General features: G+C 46.1%; 1 protein-coding gene across 1 annotated transcript in view; it reads right to left on the reverse strand.

Annotated features, from left to right (window-relative positions):
* Positions 1-19,418, reverse strand: part of CCDC12 (coiled-coil domain containing 12) — a gene marked incomplete at its 5' end in the record, with an annotated part of 35,800 nt that overhangs the window by 15,162 nt on the left and 1,220 nt on the right. The window lies entirely within an intron of this gene.

The raw sequence follows: 19,418 nt of genomic DNA on the forward strand, positions 1-19,418 counted from the left end.
TACTCCCAAGCAAAGCTCCCTCGAAGCTGTGGAGCCTTGTGAGCAAAAATTCGGCTTTGTGAGCTACTGGCATTAAAGTTGTGAGAGAGCGATTTGGCTCCTGCATAAGATTAGTTGGCTATTTAACACTAAATAGCAGTAAGCAATATAAACAAAAAAACCCACTCTGTGGTTGTCCCCCTTTGCTTGGTGCCCTAAGCACATGCTTATTTTGCTTAGTGGTTGATCCAGGCATGAACTGGGAGGGGGGGAGAGGAAATGCAAAAAAACCCACCCACTTTGGGAATCACTGCATTCAGAAAAGGTGACTCCCCTTTGCGGCATGCATCCACCAGCAGGGGGTGGTGCTGACCACAAAACAGTGACCCTTGGCACCTGGGTCTTCTCTAATCACATCCAGCACAGTTAAGCCAATTTGTGGATTTGTGGCTTATCTCCCTCCTCCCGGGAACATCTGGGGAAATTCCAAAAGAAGCCCTAAGAGTTCGGTAAGACAGAAGCCGTTTCAAAGGCTCCTACTTAAGAAGGATCCACAAACCTTGCAGCCTAACACCTGCACTCGGATGCACGGCACACAGAGAAAGATTTCTTCCCCTTACTGGAGAACGTCTGAGGGAAGGAGGGGATATCTCGGCTCATGCCAAAGGCCCTTCCAACATCTCAGGTATATGCACAAGAGAGGCGAGCAATTCCTTACTTCGCCCGCAGTGGGGACATTCAGAACCACAATGTGAGCGATTCTTAACTTCTTACCAAACCCGGCATAGCACATGGGGTCCCCAACTCGGTGCTCACGGGCACCATAACCAGCGATGCCTCTAAGCTGAGTTGGTGTGAGCTAGCTTACAGGTTTTTAGCCTCCGGCTCCACCCGTTTTTGTCTCAGCTCAGGAAGCATGGATCCAGAGCGCACTAACTGATGCAGTAGCCAAATTGCTCGCTCACAACTTTAATGCCAGGAGCTCACAAAGTACAATTTTTGTGAGGAGGAGGAGGCAGAGGAGGAGGAGGAGACTGGATTTATACCCCACCCTTCACTACCCAAAAGAGTCTCAGAGCGGCTGACAAACTCCTTTCCCTTCCCCTCCCCACGACAGACGCCCCGTGAGGTAGGTGGGGCTGAGAGAGCTCTTGACAGAAACGGCTCTTTTTCAAGAACAGCTCTGACAGAACTATGGCTTTGCCCAAGGTCACCCAGTAGCTGTGAGTGGAGGAGTGGGGAATCAAACCTGGTTCTCCCAGATTAGAGTTCGCGCACTCAACCACGACACCAAACTGGCTCTCAGAAGAGATTGGATTTATGCCCCGCCCTTCGCTACCCAAAGGGAGTCTCAGAGCAGCTTACAAACCCCCTTCCCTTCCCCTCCCCACAACAGACACCCTGGGAGGTAGGTGGGGCTGAGAGAGCTCTTGATAGAAACTGCTCTTTTTCAAGAACAGCTCTGACAGAACTATGGCTTTGCCCAAGGTCACCCAGCAGCTGCGAGTGGAGGAGTGGGGAATCAAACCTGGTTCTCCCAGATTAGAGTTCGCGCACTTAACCACCACACCAAACTGGCTCTCAGAAGAGATTGGATTTATGCCCCGCCCTTCGCTACCCAAAGGGAGTCTCAGAGCAGCTTACAAATGCCTTTCCCTTACCCTCCCAACAACAGACACCCTGTGAGGTAGGCAGGGCTGAGAGAACTCTTGACAGAAACGGCTCTTTTTCGAGGACAGCTCTGACAGAACTATGGCTTGCCCAAAGTCATCCAGCAGGTGCAAGTGGAGGCGTGGGGAATCAAGCCCGGTTCTCCCAGATTAGAGTCCGCGCACTTAACCACCACACCAAACTGGCTCTCTTGGAGGGATCGTTGACCATAACACCCACCAACATCTTTCCTGGCGCCTGCCACGTGTTTTCAGAAAGTGGGCAGGGTCAAGTAGGGCTTTTTGCCCAGCCAGACTTCTAATTGGCTACTGGAAATTTGATTGGCTGGGCAGATTTGTTAAAACGTTTCTTTGGAAGCAGCTGCCACCACAGCACAAGGATCTCCATAAGTGTGACTGAAGGTCAGCTGCAGCAGCTATTTGGTGGCAGGCTCCGCCTCCTGCGGCAGCCATCTTGTACCTACACCCAACACACCGCATCCGAATTCTAAGGGTGACTGCAGGCTCAAACAGGTTGGGGCCCCTGGCATATATAGAGAGAACGACACCCCTCTCTGCTCAGTTTGGTGTCGTAGTGAAGTGCGCGGACTCTAATCTGGGAGAACCGGGATTGATTTCCCCACTCCTCCTCTACTGGCACCTGGCTGGATGACCTTGGGCAAGCCGTAGTTCTGATAAGAGCTGTTCTTGAAAAAGAACAGTTTCTGTCAGAGCTCTCTGAGCCCCACCTACCTCACAGGGTGTCTGTTGTGGGGAGGGGAAGGGAAAGGAGATGGTAAGCCGCTCTGAGACTCCCTTGGGTAATGAAGGGCGGGGTATAAATCCAATCTCTTCTTCTCGTCTCACCAGAGCCAGTTTGGTGTAGTGGTTAAGTGTGCAGACTCTAATCTGGGAGAACCGGGTTTGATTCCCCACTCCTCCACTTGCAGTTGCTGGTGTGACCTTGGGTCAGACACAAGTTCTCTCAGAGCTGTTCTCTCAAGAGCAGTCCTTGAAAGAGCTCTCTCAGCCCCACCTACCTCACAGGGTGTCTGTTGTGGGGAGGGGAAGGGAAAGGAATTTGTAAGCCGCTCTGAGACTCCTTCAGGTAGTGAAGGGCAGGGTACAAATCCAATCTCTTCTTCTCCTCCTCCCCCCATCAACGTTCCAACAGTAAACTGAACATTTTCCTCTTCTTCATAGTTTTTCTGATATGGGAAAGGAGGTGTCCAGCTGAAATCTATGGATCTCTACCTACTGTTGCCTATAAAACAAACATATTCTACCAAATCAGATGGCAGTGGGTTTCCTTTCTCTGCAAACCCAACCTGCGATAGCAGCCACATTCCAAAAGCAGCCCTCCTCCAGACATAGAGCTGCTCTCCGGCGTGTGTTATCGGAGACCACGTGCTTCCGTTCCTCCTCTCTGCAAAGTGGAACGTTCCCATCCCCCCATCCCCGTCCCCCGGATTTCCACAGCACTGAAAATATGCAGGCGAGAGGGTGGGACCCCAGGCAGAAAGACCTGCTGGGGACCCCCACAGGAAATGTCAACAAGCCCGGAGAGTTTTAAATGCGTTTTGGTGAAGAAAATGGCTTTCTTTTCCTGGGACAGAGAACAAACCCAAGGCTGGAGGTGGGGAGGGATGAATCACTAATATTTGATGTTAGAAGTCAGCCTACCAAATGCCTCATATGCCTCCCCTGCCTGGGACAACAGGGAGACATCAAACTGGTAAGAAGCTTGATCTCTCTCTTCACAAGGAGAAAGGAGAGCGAGGACCTAAATCAGGGGTGTCAAACTCATTTGTTATGAGGGCCGGATCTGACATAAATGAGACCTTGTTGGCCCGGGCCACGTGTGTCATAAAATGTAATGCCGGTTAACGGAGATATCAACTTTATAAAGGACACAAACACAAATGGAGGTTTTTTTAAACTTAAAAACATGCTTAAAACATTAGCAACTCTTGCACTATTTTATTTATTTAACAGTGTCTGATAACTGACACCTCTTGCTGTGAATTACTGCATCAAAACGTCTGTGCTGTTGCAATCTTGAGTATGCTGTTCTGTAAGCTGCCAGCCTATGATGACGCAGCAGCAGCAGAACTGGAAGAAGAAGCAGAAGACAGCCACTTCCACTGCTGGCCTGATAGAAGCCCTCCGGGGGCCTCATCCGGCCCCCCAGGCCGTATGTTTGACACCCCTGATCGAAAGGGTAAAAGCAGGCAATGGATAAAAGGGTAAAAGCAAGCAATGGATAAAAGACAATGGAACAGTCTGCCTCGGGAGGTGGTGGATGCTCCTTCGCTGGACGTTTCCAAGCGGAGGCTGGACGACCACCTTTCGGGTATGTTGTAGGGCTATCTTTCGGCTATGCACCTGCAGAGTGCAGGGGGTTGGACTAGATGACCTGCAAGGTCCCTTCCAACTCTAACAGCCTACGAGTCTATGATTCTATGATTGGGTTAAAGCAGAGGTTCCCAAACTTATTTGGCCTACCACCCCCTTTTCAGAAAAAAAAAATTACTTAGCACCCCCCTGGACATCTACCTTCAAGAAGTGGACAAAAAGGTGCCATTTGTGGATCTGCACCTGGATCGTTCCAGCGCCCCCAAGGAGGCGGTATTGCCCACTTTGGGAACCAGTGGGTTAAAGGATTAAAAAATCATTTGCCTTGGAAGCACAGAAGCTATGCCCAGTACCCCCGATCAATGTCCCCTCTAAGCTGTGGAGTCTTGTGAGCAAAAATTCTACTCTGTGAGCTACTGGCATTAAAGCCGTGAGCGAGTGACTTGGCTACTGCATACATTAGTTTGCTCTGGAGCCCTCCTTCCTGAGCTAAGACAAAAGTGTATGAGCTGGAGGCTAAAAAACTGTGAGCTAGCTCACACTAACTCAGCTTAGAGGTAACACTGCCCCCGATCCTCTATGTCTCCCGGTTAAGGGGAAACGGCTGTTCAAACAAATGACTCCAACGGTGACAGGAGAGGGAAATTCTATTTACAAAAAGAGAAGCACATCTTACATGACACATTCATGTAGGTACGTTTAATTTTCGGTGAACAGGTTAACTTCCAAGAGGTTAACCTGCTAGAGCCCCACGCCCAGGTAAGAGACAGAGAAGAAGAGAGGTCCTCTACCGAGATGAAACACAAGAGGCCAGCGGCGCCCAAAGGGGCTCAGCATCTGACCCGAGAGAGGGCTGGGCCAACTGCCCAAGTGTACCCTAATTCTCTTCACCCTTTCCCTCGCAGATCCTCTTGCAGGCACAGTTAGAATATCCAACAATGGCTTGATTGGAGGGACACTCTGCAATGGTCTTTGGCGGGACACATCTTCGGGGAAGGGCACGTTGTTGTTTTTTAATTGCTGTTTTAATTATTCTATCGTTCGTTTGCAACCCAGCCTTTCACCCCGGTGGGGCCCCAAAAGGAGCTGACATCCTCCTTCTCTCCTCCGTTTTATTCTCACGACGACCGTAGGATAGGCTGACAGCGTGACTGACCCAAAGTCACCCAGCAAGCTCCCACGGCCGAGTGGGGATTCACACTCGGATCTCCCAGACACTAGCCCGACACTCTTAATCACTGCACCACAACTGGCTCCCGTATTCCTTGTTAGCCACTCCGAACCAAGAAGAGGAAGAGATTGGATTTATACCCCCGCCCTTCACTACCTAAAGGAGTCTCAGAGCAGCTGACAATCTCCTTTCCCTTCCCCTCCCCACAACAGACACCCTGGGAGGTAGGTGGGGCTGAGAGAGCTTTCTCAAGAACAGCCCTTGAGAGAACAGCTCTGAGAGAACTTGTGACCGACTCTAATCTGGCAGAACTGGGTGTGATTCCCCACTCCACATGCAGCTGCTGGTGTGGCCTTGGGTCAGTCACAAGTTCTCTCAGGAGCAGTCCTCGAAAGAGCTCTCTTAGCCCTGCCTACCTCAGGTTGACTGTTGTAGGGAGGGGGAAGGGAAAGGAGATTGTAAACCGCTCTGAGACTCCTTTGGGTAGTGAAGGGTGTAATGTAAATCCAATCTCTCCAATCTCCTCCTCCTCTTCTTCTGTCTAGCCATAACGGTGGTAACCAAGCATCTTCTCGCCCTGTGCAGAAAGCAGGTGGAACTTCAGACACATACTACTTATGTCCCTCTTTTTTGTCCCTGATCAGGGACTCAAAGCATCTCTTCGCATCGTTTCTTCTCTCCCCCTTAATCCACAAAACCACTCTCTTGTGAAAGTAGGTTAGGCCAAGAGACTGTGACGGCCCCAAGGTCACCCGGCAGGCTTCTGCAAAATTCGAACCCAGGGGTCCCAGCTCCCAGTCCAGCTCTCTAACCACTAACCTGCACCAGATCTGTAAGCTCCTTAGAGATGTAAAATTTCCGGAAATTTTGAAGCTCTAGAAAAAAACCCATATTTCCCCAGGGTTTTTTTTTTTGGGGGGGGGGGGGAGTTGGAAATTTTTGAAAAATTGAAAAAAATGCTACATTAGCACTTCTTTTTTTCTTTTCCAGATTGAAAGTCATTCTGTTACTTTAGGAACATAAAATATGACTATGGACATTTTTTCTTGGCATGAAATTATCACAACTAGCATATTAAAAATATAGTGTATCCAAACAATTATTACAAACAAAATACCACCCCACATGCAAAAACAAAACTGAAACCTTTTTCTTTTCTTCTGACAACAGCACCTCCTAAAGGAAGAAATGCATCTTGTTCTTGCATTGGAGAGTTCAGTTTGTAACCTAGGACTTGCTTGTCCTCAGGGCACAGAAATTAGATCAATCTGATACCATACGTATTTTTTACAAATGATTTGGAAAATATTTGAACACCTTGTCTTAAAATATTTTATTCATCATGTTAAAATAAAATGTTCCATAATCTATTTTTTTTTCTTTTCTTTTTTCAATTTTTCCAATTTTTTGGAAAAAACCAAAAAAGGCTTCAGGAAAAAAACAGGAAAACCCCTCCCCCCCTGAATTTTTCCAGTTTTTTTTTCCTCCGGGCTTTTATATCTCTAAAGGTCCTCAAGGCCACAAGGCCCGTCCTTGCTCAACCGAGTGCCACGCACTCGGATTAGGCAATCACTCTTAACAACAACGATGAAGCCACAGCTATTTATATAAAATGATGTGCGCGCGGATATAACTGGCTAATTTCAAGTGGCACCACGGAGCTGTTTGCAGATATAAAATCACATGCTTCGCACATACTAATTAAGCATTCCCACTTGGGCGCAAGACAGATCTAACTGTGCATTTCTGTAGCTGATCATTAACCTAGTTTCCCACCACCCCTTCTACCCCCCTCCTCATAAATTAAACAAAAAAGGGGGCCTGGTAGAAAAGATGAAGGACCGAGCTCCAGTCACGCAGGTTTAGTTAGCCAGGTCAGGAATCTTTCTCCCACCCACCACCCACATTAAAATAAAAATGCATTACAGGGCTCCACGCACATTTTGTTTTGCACTTTCGTAACTGGAAGAGCCTTGGAGAGGTTTGCTCAGAAAGGGAGTGAAGGGAGCCAGTCTCCGCTGTTATCTCTTGGCTGATAAGCTCAGGAACAAGAAAGACACTAAAAAAACTTGGGTTGAGAAGCCAGCTCGGTAACCCTTTCACAGCTAAGCAAGCACAATGCCGAGGAAAAAATGCTGACCGGATCACGTCTCGTCTTCAACTGAACGAACACCCTCGTCGGCTGTGAATGTGTGATTTAAAGATGTATATATGTTGTCCTCCCTTACCCCACAAATCATTGTTCGTCCCTCGTTAAAAATGAGTAACTGTAATTCGCTCAGAGCCAGCAAGCTCCGCAGGATTGAGCAATCAATAAATTGAAAGATTATTATAACGCCAATGTGTGCAGCTCATCCAAGGAATACAGGAAGAGGCACTGGACTGTAAAACCGCTAGATTCATCTTACAGACCAACAAGATTTTCAGGGCACAGGGTTTCAACAGTCAAAGCTCAGACTCTCAAAAAGCCTATCCCTCCACCCAATCTTGCTGGTGTAGTGGTTAAGAGCACGGACTCTAATCTGGGAGAACTGGGTTTGATTCTCCATGCCTCCGCATGCAGCGGCTGGTGCGACCTTGGGGCAGTCAAACGTTCTTTCAGAGCTGTTCTCTCAAGGGCAGTCTGGAGAGCGCTCTCTCAGGCCCACCTACCTCACAGGGTGCCTGTTGTAGGGAGGGAAAGGGAAGGGCATTGTAAGCCGCTCTGAGACTCCCTTGCGTAGTGAAGGGCGGGGTATAAATCCAATCTCATAATCATCCTAATCTTCTTCTTCATCTTCTTCGCTACTGGACTTGAATCTAGCTGTATCTAGCTTGAATCTCCCGCAGATCAACACGGACTGCCCTCTGAAACTATTGACCATAAAAGGCTGCCACGACAGGTTGGTGATTCAACACGGTGTACAGTTCTGGTTGCTGCCCTTCGAAAAAGAGACTACAGTCTTGGAAAAGGTGCAGAACAGGGCCAACTAAAATGATGAAGGGGATGGAAGACCTTCCCTATGAAGAGAGGTTAAAGAGGTTAGGGGGGCTCTTTAGCCTGGAGAAACAACGACTGAGGGGTGACATGTTAGAGGACTACAAAATCATGCATCAGATAGAGAAGGTAGAGAAAGGAGGACTTTTCTCCCTTTCTCACCATACTAAAAATTAGGGGGGGGGGGGAAACGGGTTTTTTCCGTTTTTTTCCTGAAGCCTTTTTTGTTTTTTTCCAAAAAATTGGAAACATTGAAAAAAGAAAAGAAAAAAAAATGATTATGGAAAGTTTTATTTTAACATGATGAATAAAATATTTTAAGACAAGGTGTTCAAATATTTTCCAAATCATTTCTAAAATATATATATATGGTATCAGATTGATCTAATTTATGTGCACTGAGGACAAGCAAGTCCTAGGTTACAAACTGAACTCTCCAATGCAAGAACAAGAGGCATTTCTTCCTTTAGGAGGTGCTATTGTCACGAGAAAAGAAAAAGGTTTCAGTTTTGTTTTTGCATGTGGGGGGGTATTCTGTTTGTAATAACTGTTTGGATACACTTATATTTTTAATATGCTAGTTGTGATAAATTCATGCCAAGTAAAAATGTCCATAGTCATATTTTATGTTCCTAAAGTAACAGAATGACTTTCAATCTAGAAAAGACAAAAAAAGTGCTAATGTAGCATTTTTTTCAATTTTTCCAAAAATTTCCGTTTCCCCCCGGAAAAAACTGGGGGAAAAACCCGGGTTTTTTCCCGAGCTTCAAAATTTCCAGAAATTTTACATCTCTAATCCTGCCCTGCCCTGCAAGTGGGCTATGGGAGGCTTATGTTCTTATGTTAACAGCAAGCAGGGAGACCCGTGCCCCGCTGGATGAGACAACCACTCTGCAGCAAAGCATACACGTTGCCCCAGAGTTAGTGGTGCCCAAGAAAGGAGCCCAGGCAAGGCCTAAAGGCCCATGTCAGCCACTTTTTAGGAAAAGATCTGACATTATTCAGACCCTTGATCCCTTCCTTCGTCAGCCAGGTCTCACTTTCAGCCTTGTGCATCTGCCTGCCCTGATCTAGATAACTCCCCACACACACACACCTTGCCCTGGACTGGATTACTCTCACCCCCTTTTGTGCAAAATCCTCTAGGCCAGGGGTGTCGAACTCATTTGTTATGAGGGCCGGATCTGACATAAATTAGATCTTGTTGGGCCGGGCCACGTGTGTCATAAAATGTAATGCCAGGAAGTGGAGATATAAACTTTATAAAGGTCACAAACACAAAGGTCTTTTTTTTTACTTAAAGTAAAAACGTGCTTAAAACATCAGCACTCTTGCAATATTTTGTTTATTTAACAGTGTCTGATAACCGACACCTCTTGCTCTGAATTCTTGCACCAAAATGTCTGTGCTGTTGCAATCTTGAGTATGCTGTTCAGAGGTGTATCTGTAAGCTGCAAACCTATGATGATGCAGCAGCAGCAGAACTGGAAGAAGAAGCAGAAGGCAGCCAGCTCCACTGTGGGCCTGATAGAAGCCCTCCGGGGGCCTGATCCAGTCCCCAGGCCGCATGTTTGACACCCCTGCTCTAGAAAGTCCGCTCCCCCAGTAGAGGTTAAGTGCGTGGACTCTAATCTGGGAGAAGCGGGTTTGATTCCCCACTCCTCCACTTGCACCTGGCTGGATGACCTTGGGCAAGCCGTAGTTCTGATAAGAGCTGTTCTTGAAAAAGAGCAGTTTCTTTCACAGCTCTCTCAGCCCCACCTGCCTCACAGGGTGTCTGTTGTGGGGAGGGGGAGGGGAAGGAGCTTGTAAGCCACTCTGAGACTCCTTTGGGTAGTGAAGGACGGGGTATAAATCCAATCTCTTCTTCTTCTTCTCCCCACCCCAGCCGCAAGCGTCCTGCAGTAAAGCCACAAACTCAGAAAACAGAGCTACGCAGATACAGCAGAAGCTCAAGTGCAGGGGACAGGAGTAATAATTTTTTAAAAAATACGCTTGGAGAAAGGAGTATGAGAAAGAACAAAACCAACCCTGCAGTGGTGGTGGCTGAAACCATGTTGTTCTAACCTGCACTGCCCATCAGACCTCCAACAGCCAATAAGAAGCCCTGTTGGGTGGGAGCCCCATCTGGCTCCCACCCACTTTCCAAAAAGCACATGGCGGAGACTAGGAAAGGTGTCAACAGGTGCCACAGTACCTGTTGGGGACGTTGGATATAATGCCTATCAGAACCCAAAGCAGATCCCATCTTGAGGTGAGCGAATCTTGCCCAAGGGGGTGGGGGAGATGGAAGACAACTTGGACACCCTGATGATTTATGCACCCCCTCGTAAGATGACTGATCCCTGCCCTCTTGGAAAAGTTTCTTTCTTTCTTTTTCCCCCCAAAAACAATTTATTAGAATATAATGAGAAACAAAAGATTCAAACATATATCAAATACAATTATATATCCTTCCCTCCTCCCTTCCCCCCCTCTCGACTTCCCACAGTGCTCCAACCTCCAGCCCAATTCTTAAATTTTCTTTATAACTCCTTTTCTCTTTTTTCAGTTCCACAGGTAACTTATCTTTCAACCATTATTCTTATACATTTATCTATTTTGTACTATCCTTTAACTTTCAATAATTCTCAAAGCAGAGTAAATTGTCCTTTACATCCCAGTATTTCTCCAAATAGTCTTTTTTCACTTCCACAGGTAACTCATCTTTCAACCGTTATTCTTATACATTTATCTATTTTGTACTATCCTTTAACTTTCAATAATTCTCAAAGCAGAGTAAATTGTCCTTTACATCCCAGTATTTCTTCCAAATAGTCTTTAAAGTCTTTCCAGTCTGCAAAAAATTCTTCTGCTTCCAAATTATTAAGTTTCCTCCTCATTTTATCCATTTCAACCATAAAAAGTAACTTTTAATCCATTCCCCAATTTCAGGGACCTTATCTTGTTTCCAACATTGAGCATATGTCGTTCTGGCAGTCGTGATCATATACTACATCAATGTCCTTTTCACCATATTGACTTCTTCCATTTTAAGTCCCCAAAGTAGTATTTCCGGTTCTTTCTTAAATTTACATTTCACAATTTTTTCCATTTCTGCATGTATCTCAGCCCAAAACATTTTTGCCTTTTCACATGTCCACCACATATGATAAAACGAGCCCTCTGCATTTTTACACTTCCAGCATTTGTTTCACATATTCTTTCTTGTTTGACAAGCACAAAGAATTATCACAAGGTGAGCGGATGGAGAGGAAAATACTTGCGAGTGGAAAACTTTAAGTGCTTTGGAAGAAACAAAGGAAGAGCAGAGGACTGCGTGCGGAAGATATTCGCCAATAAATCTACTGCTTTCCACGTTCTTGTAAGACGTGTTTACAAAGTCCTCTTCCCATCCTCCCGCCTCGCTCTGTCCTCGCTCTTCCCAAGTAATCCCTCTTTGGCTTCGTTATTTATACCACTAAACGGACCGACGCCAACAGATTTAAAAACACGACTGCTCATTTTCAAAACTGTCATATCCCCTGCACTGAGCCAAAGAATTCTGCCGCCTTTGGAGCAATGCTCCCTCTAAGCTGAGAAGTCTTGTGAGCAGAAATCCTACTTTGTGAGCTACTGGCATTAAAGTTGTGGGCGAGCGATTTGGCTCCTGCATAAATGAGTTTGCTCTGGAGGCCATCCTTCCTGAGCTAAGACAAAAATGTGTGAGCCGGAGGCTAAAAAAACTGTGAGCTAGCTCACACCAACTCAGCTTAGAGGGAACACTGCTTTGGAGACCTTTTGCTGGCATCCCAAGGGCATGAAACTCCAACTCTAAGCAATGCACTACTGGAAGAAAGTGGAATGGGGAGGGGAAAGAAAAGGATATCTGAATCGTGGCCTTGGGATTGACAGGGAAATTAAGATACCTAAAAGAAGCAGGTAAAAGAGCTATAATATAGATAGTACATCACAAAAGCAACACAGGTGAGTTCTGCTGGCCATTCACAAAGAAAAGACACCTAAAGAAATCTGCAATTGCCTTACATACCTGCTGGAACAAAACCACGGCTGAGAACAGGAGTTCTTACTAGGGATGGTTCAGTAGCCAGAGAAGAAGAAGAGGAAGAGATTGGATTTATACCCCGCCCTTCACTACCCAAGGGTGTCTCAGAATGGCTTACAAACTCCTTTCCCTTCCCCTCCCCACAACAGACACTGAGAGGTAAGTGGGGCTGAGAGAGCTCCGACAGAAACTGCTCTTTTTCAAGAAAAGCTCTTATCAGAACTACGGCTTGCCCAAGGTCAACCAGGAGCTGCAAGTGGAGGAGTGGGGAATCAAACCCATCAAACTGCCCCATAGCAGTTCGGCTGTCCTCGAACAGAGCCAGGGCCTTCTCAGCTCTGGCTCCAACTTGGTGGAACTCCGTCTAATGAGACACGAGCCCTGCAGGACTTGGTTCAGTTCCGCCGGGCCTGTAAGACTGAGATGTTCCACCGAGCGTATGGTTGACGACAGTGATGGTTAGAGAGATGGGCTGGCCTCTTTCCAAAAAAAAATCTTTCCCTCCGGGCGGCCTCCCCACCTGCCCACCTGTGATGGATTGTCTGGGGCGCCATCAGAGATACTAAATTGACTGTTAGGTTTTAAACTGTAAAGTCTGGATTTTAATATGGAATTTAACTGCAATATTCTGATATAACTATCTATTTAATTGTTGGAAGCCGCCCTGAACCCTGCTTGTCGGGGAAAGGAGCGGGAATTAAGATTAATAAAATAAATCAAGTCCCGTCCGTGTTAGTGGGGCTGTGCCCCCACACCAATGTTCCCTCTAAGCTGTGGAGTCTTGTGAGCAAAAATTCTACTTTGTGAGCGACTGGCATTAAAGTTGTCAGCGAGCAGTTCGGCAACTGCATAAATCAGTTTGCTCTGGAGCCATCCTTCCTGAGCTAAGACAAAAATATGTGAGCTGGAGGCTAGTTTCGTTTATTTCTATTACAGTCCTTAGACCACATATGCTTACAAATAGATAGATGATAGATAGATAGATAGATAGATAGAGAGAGAGAGAGAGAGAGAGAGAGAGAGAGAGAGAGAGAGAGAGAGGTTACAAATAATGCATTCCAGAAAATTAAAAACTAATATAAAAATTTTAGATATAAAATAGAACGCTTCCAAATACATTTGAATCTAGTATAAAAATTACACTTATATCTAGCCGCTAAACAATTTCTGTGACCTGATTATCACCTTACAGAACCTGGCTACATGATGAGTAATATTTGTCAGTTAAAAGAAATTCCAGTTTGTTTTTTTCTGACAGACCTGAGTTTTTTTCCTATCAGTGGGGTGATAATCTCTCTACGTGCCACCTCATAGTATAGGCGTTTAAAGAACACATGTTCTAAAGTCTCTATCTCCCTGAATGGGCGAGCTGGAGGCTAAAAAACTGTGAGCTAGCTCACACTCAGCTTAGAGGGAACAACGCCCCATACCAGGCTTCCATTGCAACTTTCAGCTTCTCCAGCATCTAAAAGATCACCCAAAACGTTATCTGGGCTCTCCAAACAGAATGCGGCCGAGAAACAAGTCCTTGTCTGAAGTAATCTGCTTCTCGAGCTGCCGGAAAACTTTATTAGCCAGACTATTAATAAACCATGAGCGGAGAGGAAGGTGGCTTATCTTGCCAGACAGATCACTTTATTCTTAACATGGATAATTCATAGCGGCGCAGCGACTCCAAGGCACTGGCGGCAAAGAGAGTCGGCAAACCTTCGGCTATCGTCTTCTCTTTTTAATTAAGGAAAACAAAAAAAAGCTTTTACAGATGAAAGCCACTGCCTGGGAGCGCAGCAACAGGGCAAAAGCAGGCAAGTGAGGAAACAAGAGCAGTGCCAATCCTAGGCCAGAGGTCCCAAACAATACTCCCTTGTAAGCTGTGGAGTCTTGTGAGCAAAGATTCTACCTTTGTGAGCTCCTGGCATTAAAGTTGTGAACGAGCGATTTGGCTGCTGCATAGATTAGTTTGCCCTGGAGCCATCCTTCCTGAGTGAAGACAAAAATGTGTGAGCCGGAGGCTAAAAAACTGTGAGCTAGCTCACACTAACTCAGCTTAGAGGGAACACTGGTCCCAAGATAGTGTCAGTGGGTCCCACGGCACCACTAACACCTTGCCTCATGCCCGCCAAATGTTTTAGAAAGCTGGTGGGGCGTTTGCCTAGAGATTTTTTTATATATATATTAATTCTTTATTAGTGTTTCAAACAAAAACAAAACACAACACACGTAAACATAAACTTGAATTCCATCTCTGCTGTGAGCAATAGTGCCTCCACATCCATTTATAAGTCTATCTAGCCAACTATACATTTTTCTGTAATCAGCTGTAAAACTTAAGCCAAATATCATCATCCTTCCCCCGGAGCTTCATTGTGAGATTGTCTAATTCGGCCACTTCTGTCACTTTAACTACAAATTCCTCTCTAGATGGTATGTCTTCCTGTTTCCAGTACTTTGCAAATAAGATGCTGGCTGCCGTGAGCAGGTGCATAATTAAGTGTACGTCCGTCTTTTTTAATTTGTCAGGCATTATATTTAATAAAAATATCTCAGGCTCATATGGGATTCTCAACGTAATCATCTGAACAATAGTTTCATAAATTTCTTTCCAGTATCTTTGTGATATTCTACATGACCACCAAGTGTGAAAATAAGTCCCTTTTTCTGTTTTGCACTTCCAGCATCTGTCTGACAGCTTGGGGTAGCATCTAGCTAACACCTCTGGAGTTAGATGCCATCGGTGAAACATTTTGAAAAGATTTTCTTTCATCGTCACTGCCTTCATCCTTCTCATATTTTGCCCCATTTTTTTCCCATTTGGCCCATTCAATGTTATGACCAAAGTTTCTAGCCCAAGAGATCATTGACACTTTTACTTCTTCATCTTGCATTTTTTGGTCCAGCAGGAGATTATAAAATTTTCGAATAAGTTTATTCCCCGGACCCATCAATATCTTATCCATTTCAGAATACTCCATATATATACCTATCTGTTTATCTTTCTGGTACTTATAGAGAGTGCTTAGATATAAATGGAAATTTAAAAACCCAGAATCAGCTTGAGGTTAAAGGAATTTTATTGTCCCGGTGGGAGAGGAATCAGCTTACATCTAGGCTGTGCAGATTTTTTTTTAAATGTTGGCTTGGCAACAGCTGCCACCACAAGAATCTTCACTGTGTGACTGAAGGTCAGCTGCAGTAGCCATTGTACCCTCTTATATGGTGTAGTCTGGTGTAGCGGAGAGCCAGTTTGGTGCAGAAGTTAGGAGCATGGACTCTAGTCTGGGAGAACATGGTTTGATTTCCCACTCCTCCACAGGCAGCTGCTGGTGCAACCTTGGGTCAGTTACAAGTTCTCTCAGAGCTGTTCTCTCAAAGACAGTTCTGGAAAGAGCTCTCTCAGCCCCGCCTACCTCACAGGGTGTCTGTTGTGGGGAGGGGGAGGGAAAGGAGATTGTAAGCCGCTCTGAGACTCCTTCGGGTAGTGAAGGGAGGGGTATAAATCCTCTCCTCCTCCTGCCATTTTGTGGCTGTGCCCACCATTCTGTGTCAGAATTCCAATAAAAAGTAGAGACATCACCCTGCCAACAAAAGTCCATATGGCCAAAGCAATGGTATTCCCAGTAGTCATGTATAGCTGCGAGAGTTGGACTATAAGGAAGGCCGAGCGCCAAGAATAGATGCTTTTGAATTATGGTGCTGGAGAAGACTCTTGAGAGTCCCTTGGACTGCAAGGAGATCAAATCAGTCAATCCTAAAAGAAATCAACCCTGACTGTTCCCTGGAAGGCCAGATAATGAAACTGAAGCTCAAATACTTTGGCCACCAAATGAGAAGGGAGCACTCCCTGGAGAAGACCCTGATGCTGGGAAAGACTGAAGGTCAAAGAAGAAGGGGACGGCAAAGGATGAGATGGTCAGTGTTATCGGTGCAACGAACATGACGTTAAGCAAACTCCGGAGCACGACGGAAGACAGGAGGGCCTGGCATGATGTGGTCCGTGGGGTCGCGGAGAGTCGGACTCGACTGTGCGACTGAACGACAACAACCACAGGCTCAGAAAGGGCTGTGCCCCTGTCCTCAGCTGCTGCACTTAGGAATAACCAAGGATAGACCTCCGTTATATCACCCAGTCCGGCAGGCACTTTTGAAAACAATGGCAGACGGCCCTCCTCAGCCACACCCACGTGGAAGGGCTTCCAGAAAGGTATGCAGAAGAGGTTCGAATGATGAAGATGTCTGACTCGCCTCGGCCCAGTCACCCGAGCGCAGGTGCCAGGCAGACGCCCCTGGAAAGCTCACAAGCCGGGCATGAGGGGAGACAGCCACTTCTCCTCTGCCTCCTAGGTAATCAGAAGACTGGCGGCTCTGCATCAGGCCACTCCCATTTCCCCCCTCATGGCTACCAACCGCTGACACGCCAACGCCCACCATGTGGCAATACGTTCTGCTAGATCAGTGGTGGCGAACCTTTTAGAGACCGAGTGCCAAACTGCGACCCAAAACCCACTTATTTATCACAAAGTGCCAACACGGCCATTTAACCTGAATACTGAGGTTTTACTTTAGAAAGAAAAACTCATACACTAACTTAAGATGATCCTAACAAATCCCAAATGCTTTCATTTACTTAAAATTATTGGGCAGAGAATTCGACACTTTAATGATGGTCTGGGCCTGGCTGGGGCGATGGCACGCGTGCCCACAGAGAGGGCTCTGAGTGCCACCTCTGGCACCCATTCCATAGGTTCGCCACCACTGTGCTAGATCATTACAGCATGCATCAAACACTTTAGCACCTTTTTGTCTGTCCCAACCCCCTATGGATCATTTTCACTAGTTAACACCCAAGTTCAACTGTCATAGTACAGTGAACAGAAGTTAAAACAGGAGTCCTGAGGTATCCTAAAGAACAAGTTTTAAATGTAGTGCTGGCTTTTGTGGAGCCCACTTTGACAGACACAAGGGAAAGTGGTCATGTAGATCCATGAAAGCTTGTGCCAAAATATTACTGATATTTCACATTAACGTAGCACTCAAATCACTCACCCCACATGGTTACTATCCTAATCACCACAGTGAAAAAGAAGAGGAGATTGGATTTATATCCCACCCTTCACTACCCAAGGGAGTCTCAGAGCAGCTGACAATCTCCTTTCCCTTCCCCTCCCCACAACAGACACCCTGGGAGGTGGGTGAGGCTGAGAGAGCTCTTGACAGAAACTGCTCTTTTTCAAGAACAGCTGCGCCAGAACTATGGCTTGCCCAAGGTCATCCAGCAGGTGCAAGTGGAGGCGTGGGGAATCAAACCTGGTTCTCCCAGATTAGAGTCCACGCACTTAACCACTACACCAAACTGGCTCTCCCAGTTACCCAATGAAAGATGGTCACGGCTACCAATGTAACCACAGGTGCAGCCATTTGTGGTTGGTGTTCGACTACAATCTGGGAGACCAGGGTTTGAATTTCCACTGTGTCATGGAAACTTGCCAGATGGCCCTGGTCTAGTCACTCTCCCTCAGCCTAACCTACCTCACAGGGTGGTTTATTGTGAGGATGAAATGAAGAATGATGATATAAGCCGCTGTGTGTCTCCATTAAAGAGAAAATCAAGACTAGGAGAAACTTAGGTTTAAGAGAGAGAGAATGGGATAAATTCATGGAAGAGTTCTGTCAACAGCTGTTGAACCACAAATGGCTTAAAAGAACCTCCATGTCTCAAAGCAATCTACCCTCTACTCAAAACAAACAACACAGGGAACATTGACCAACAGCTAAACAGAACCTGCATGCATCAGTCCAATCTACCCTCTGCCAGACAATGAGGAAGACATTTACCAACAGCTACACAGGACCACAATGCATCAGTGCCGTTTACCCTCTACTCAGGACATACCATGAAGATGTTTACCAAAAGCTAAATGGAACCTCCATGCATCGCTGCAGTCTACCCCTCACCACAGGTAATGCAAGACACGCTTACCAACAACTAAACAGAACCTTTATGCATCAGTGCAGTTTACGCTCTACTCAGCACAGACAAGGAAGAAGACATTTAGCAAGGGGTAAACGAAACCTCCATCCATCAGTACAGTCTACACTTCACTCAGAACAGACAATGGAGCAGACGTTGATCAGCTAATCTCCATTAATTAGGGGACACACAGACACATGAAGCTGCCGTATACTGACTCAGACCATCAGGGTGAGTATTGTCTCGTCAGACTGGCAGTGGCTTTCCAGGGTCTCAGGGCAGAGGTCTTTCACATCACCTACTGCCCAGTCCTTTTTAACTGGAGATGCTACCAGGGACCTCCTGCCTGCCAAGCCGATGTTCTACTGCTGAGCCACTGCCTTCCACCCATTAGGAAGACTTAACCACTGCATTTATGAGAACAACGTTTTTGAGTCCAGTGGCAGCTTTTAGACCAACAAAGTTTAATTCTGGGTATAAGCTTTCATATGCATGTACACTTCTGAAGACCAGCAAACTTTAGTTCTGGGTATAGGTTTTCGTGTGCTTGCACACAAACGCTTATACCCAGAATTAAACTCTGTTGGTCTTAAAGGTGCCCCTGGACTCAAACCTTGGTCTATTGCTTCAGACCTACATGGTGATCCATCTGACTCCATGTATCTGAAGAAGTGTGCATGAACACGAACACTTATACCTTGAATAAGACTTTGTTGGACTTAAAGGTGCCCCTGGACTCAAACCTTGGTCTATTGCTTCAGACCTACATGGTGATCCATCTGACTCCATGTATCTGAAGAAGTGTGAAGACAGAAACTTATACCCAGAATTAAACTCTGTTGGTCTTAAAGGTGCCCCTGGACTCAAACTCTGTTCCGTTGCTTCAGACCAACACGGTGACCCACCTGAATCAATGTATCTGAAGATGCGTGCATGCGCACGAAAGCTTATACCCAGAATTAAACTCTGTTGGTCTTAAAGGTGCCCCTGGACTCAAACTCTGTTCCGTTGCTTCAGACCAACACGGTGACCCACCTGAATCAATGTATCTGAAGATGCGTGCATGCGCACGAAAGCTTATACCCAGAATTAAACTCTGTTGGTCTTAAAGGTGCCCCTGGACTCAAACTCTGTTCTCTTGCTTCAGACCCACATGGTGATCCATCTGACTCAATGTATCTGAAGAAGCGTGCATGCGCACAGAAACATATACCCAGAATTAAACTCTGTTGGTCTTAAAGGTGCCCCTGGACTCAAACTTTGGTCTATTGTTT

Source organism: Gekko japonicus, unplaced genomic scaffold (genome assembly GCF_001447785.1).
Source record: "Gekko japonicus isolate JY-2015 unplaced genomic scaffold, Gekko_japonicus_V1.1 scaffold2128, whole genome shotgun sequence".
NCBI lineage: Eukaryota > Metazoa > Chordata > Lepidosauria > Squamata > Gekkonidae > Gekko > Gekko japonicus.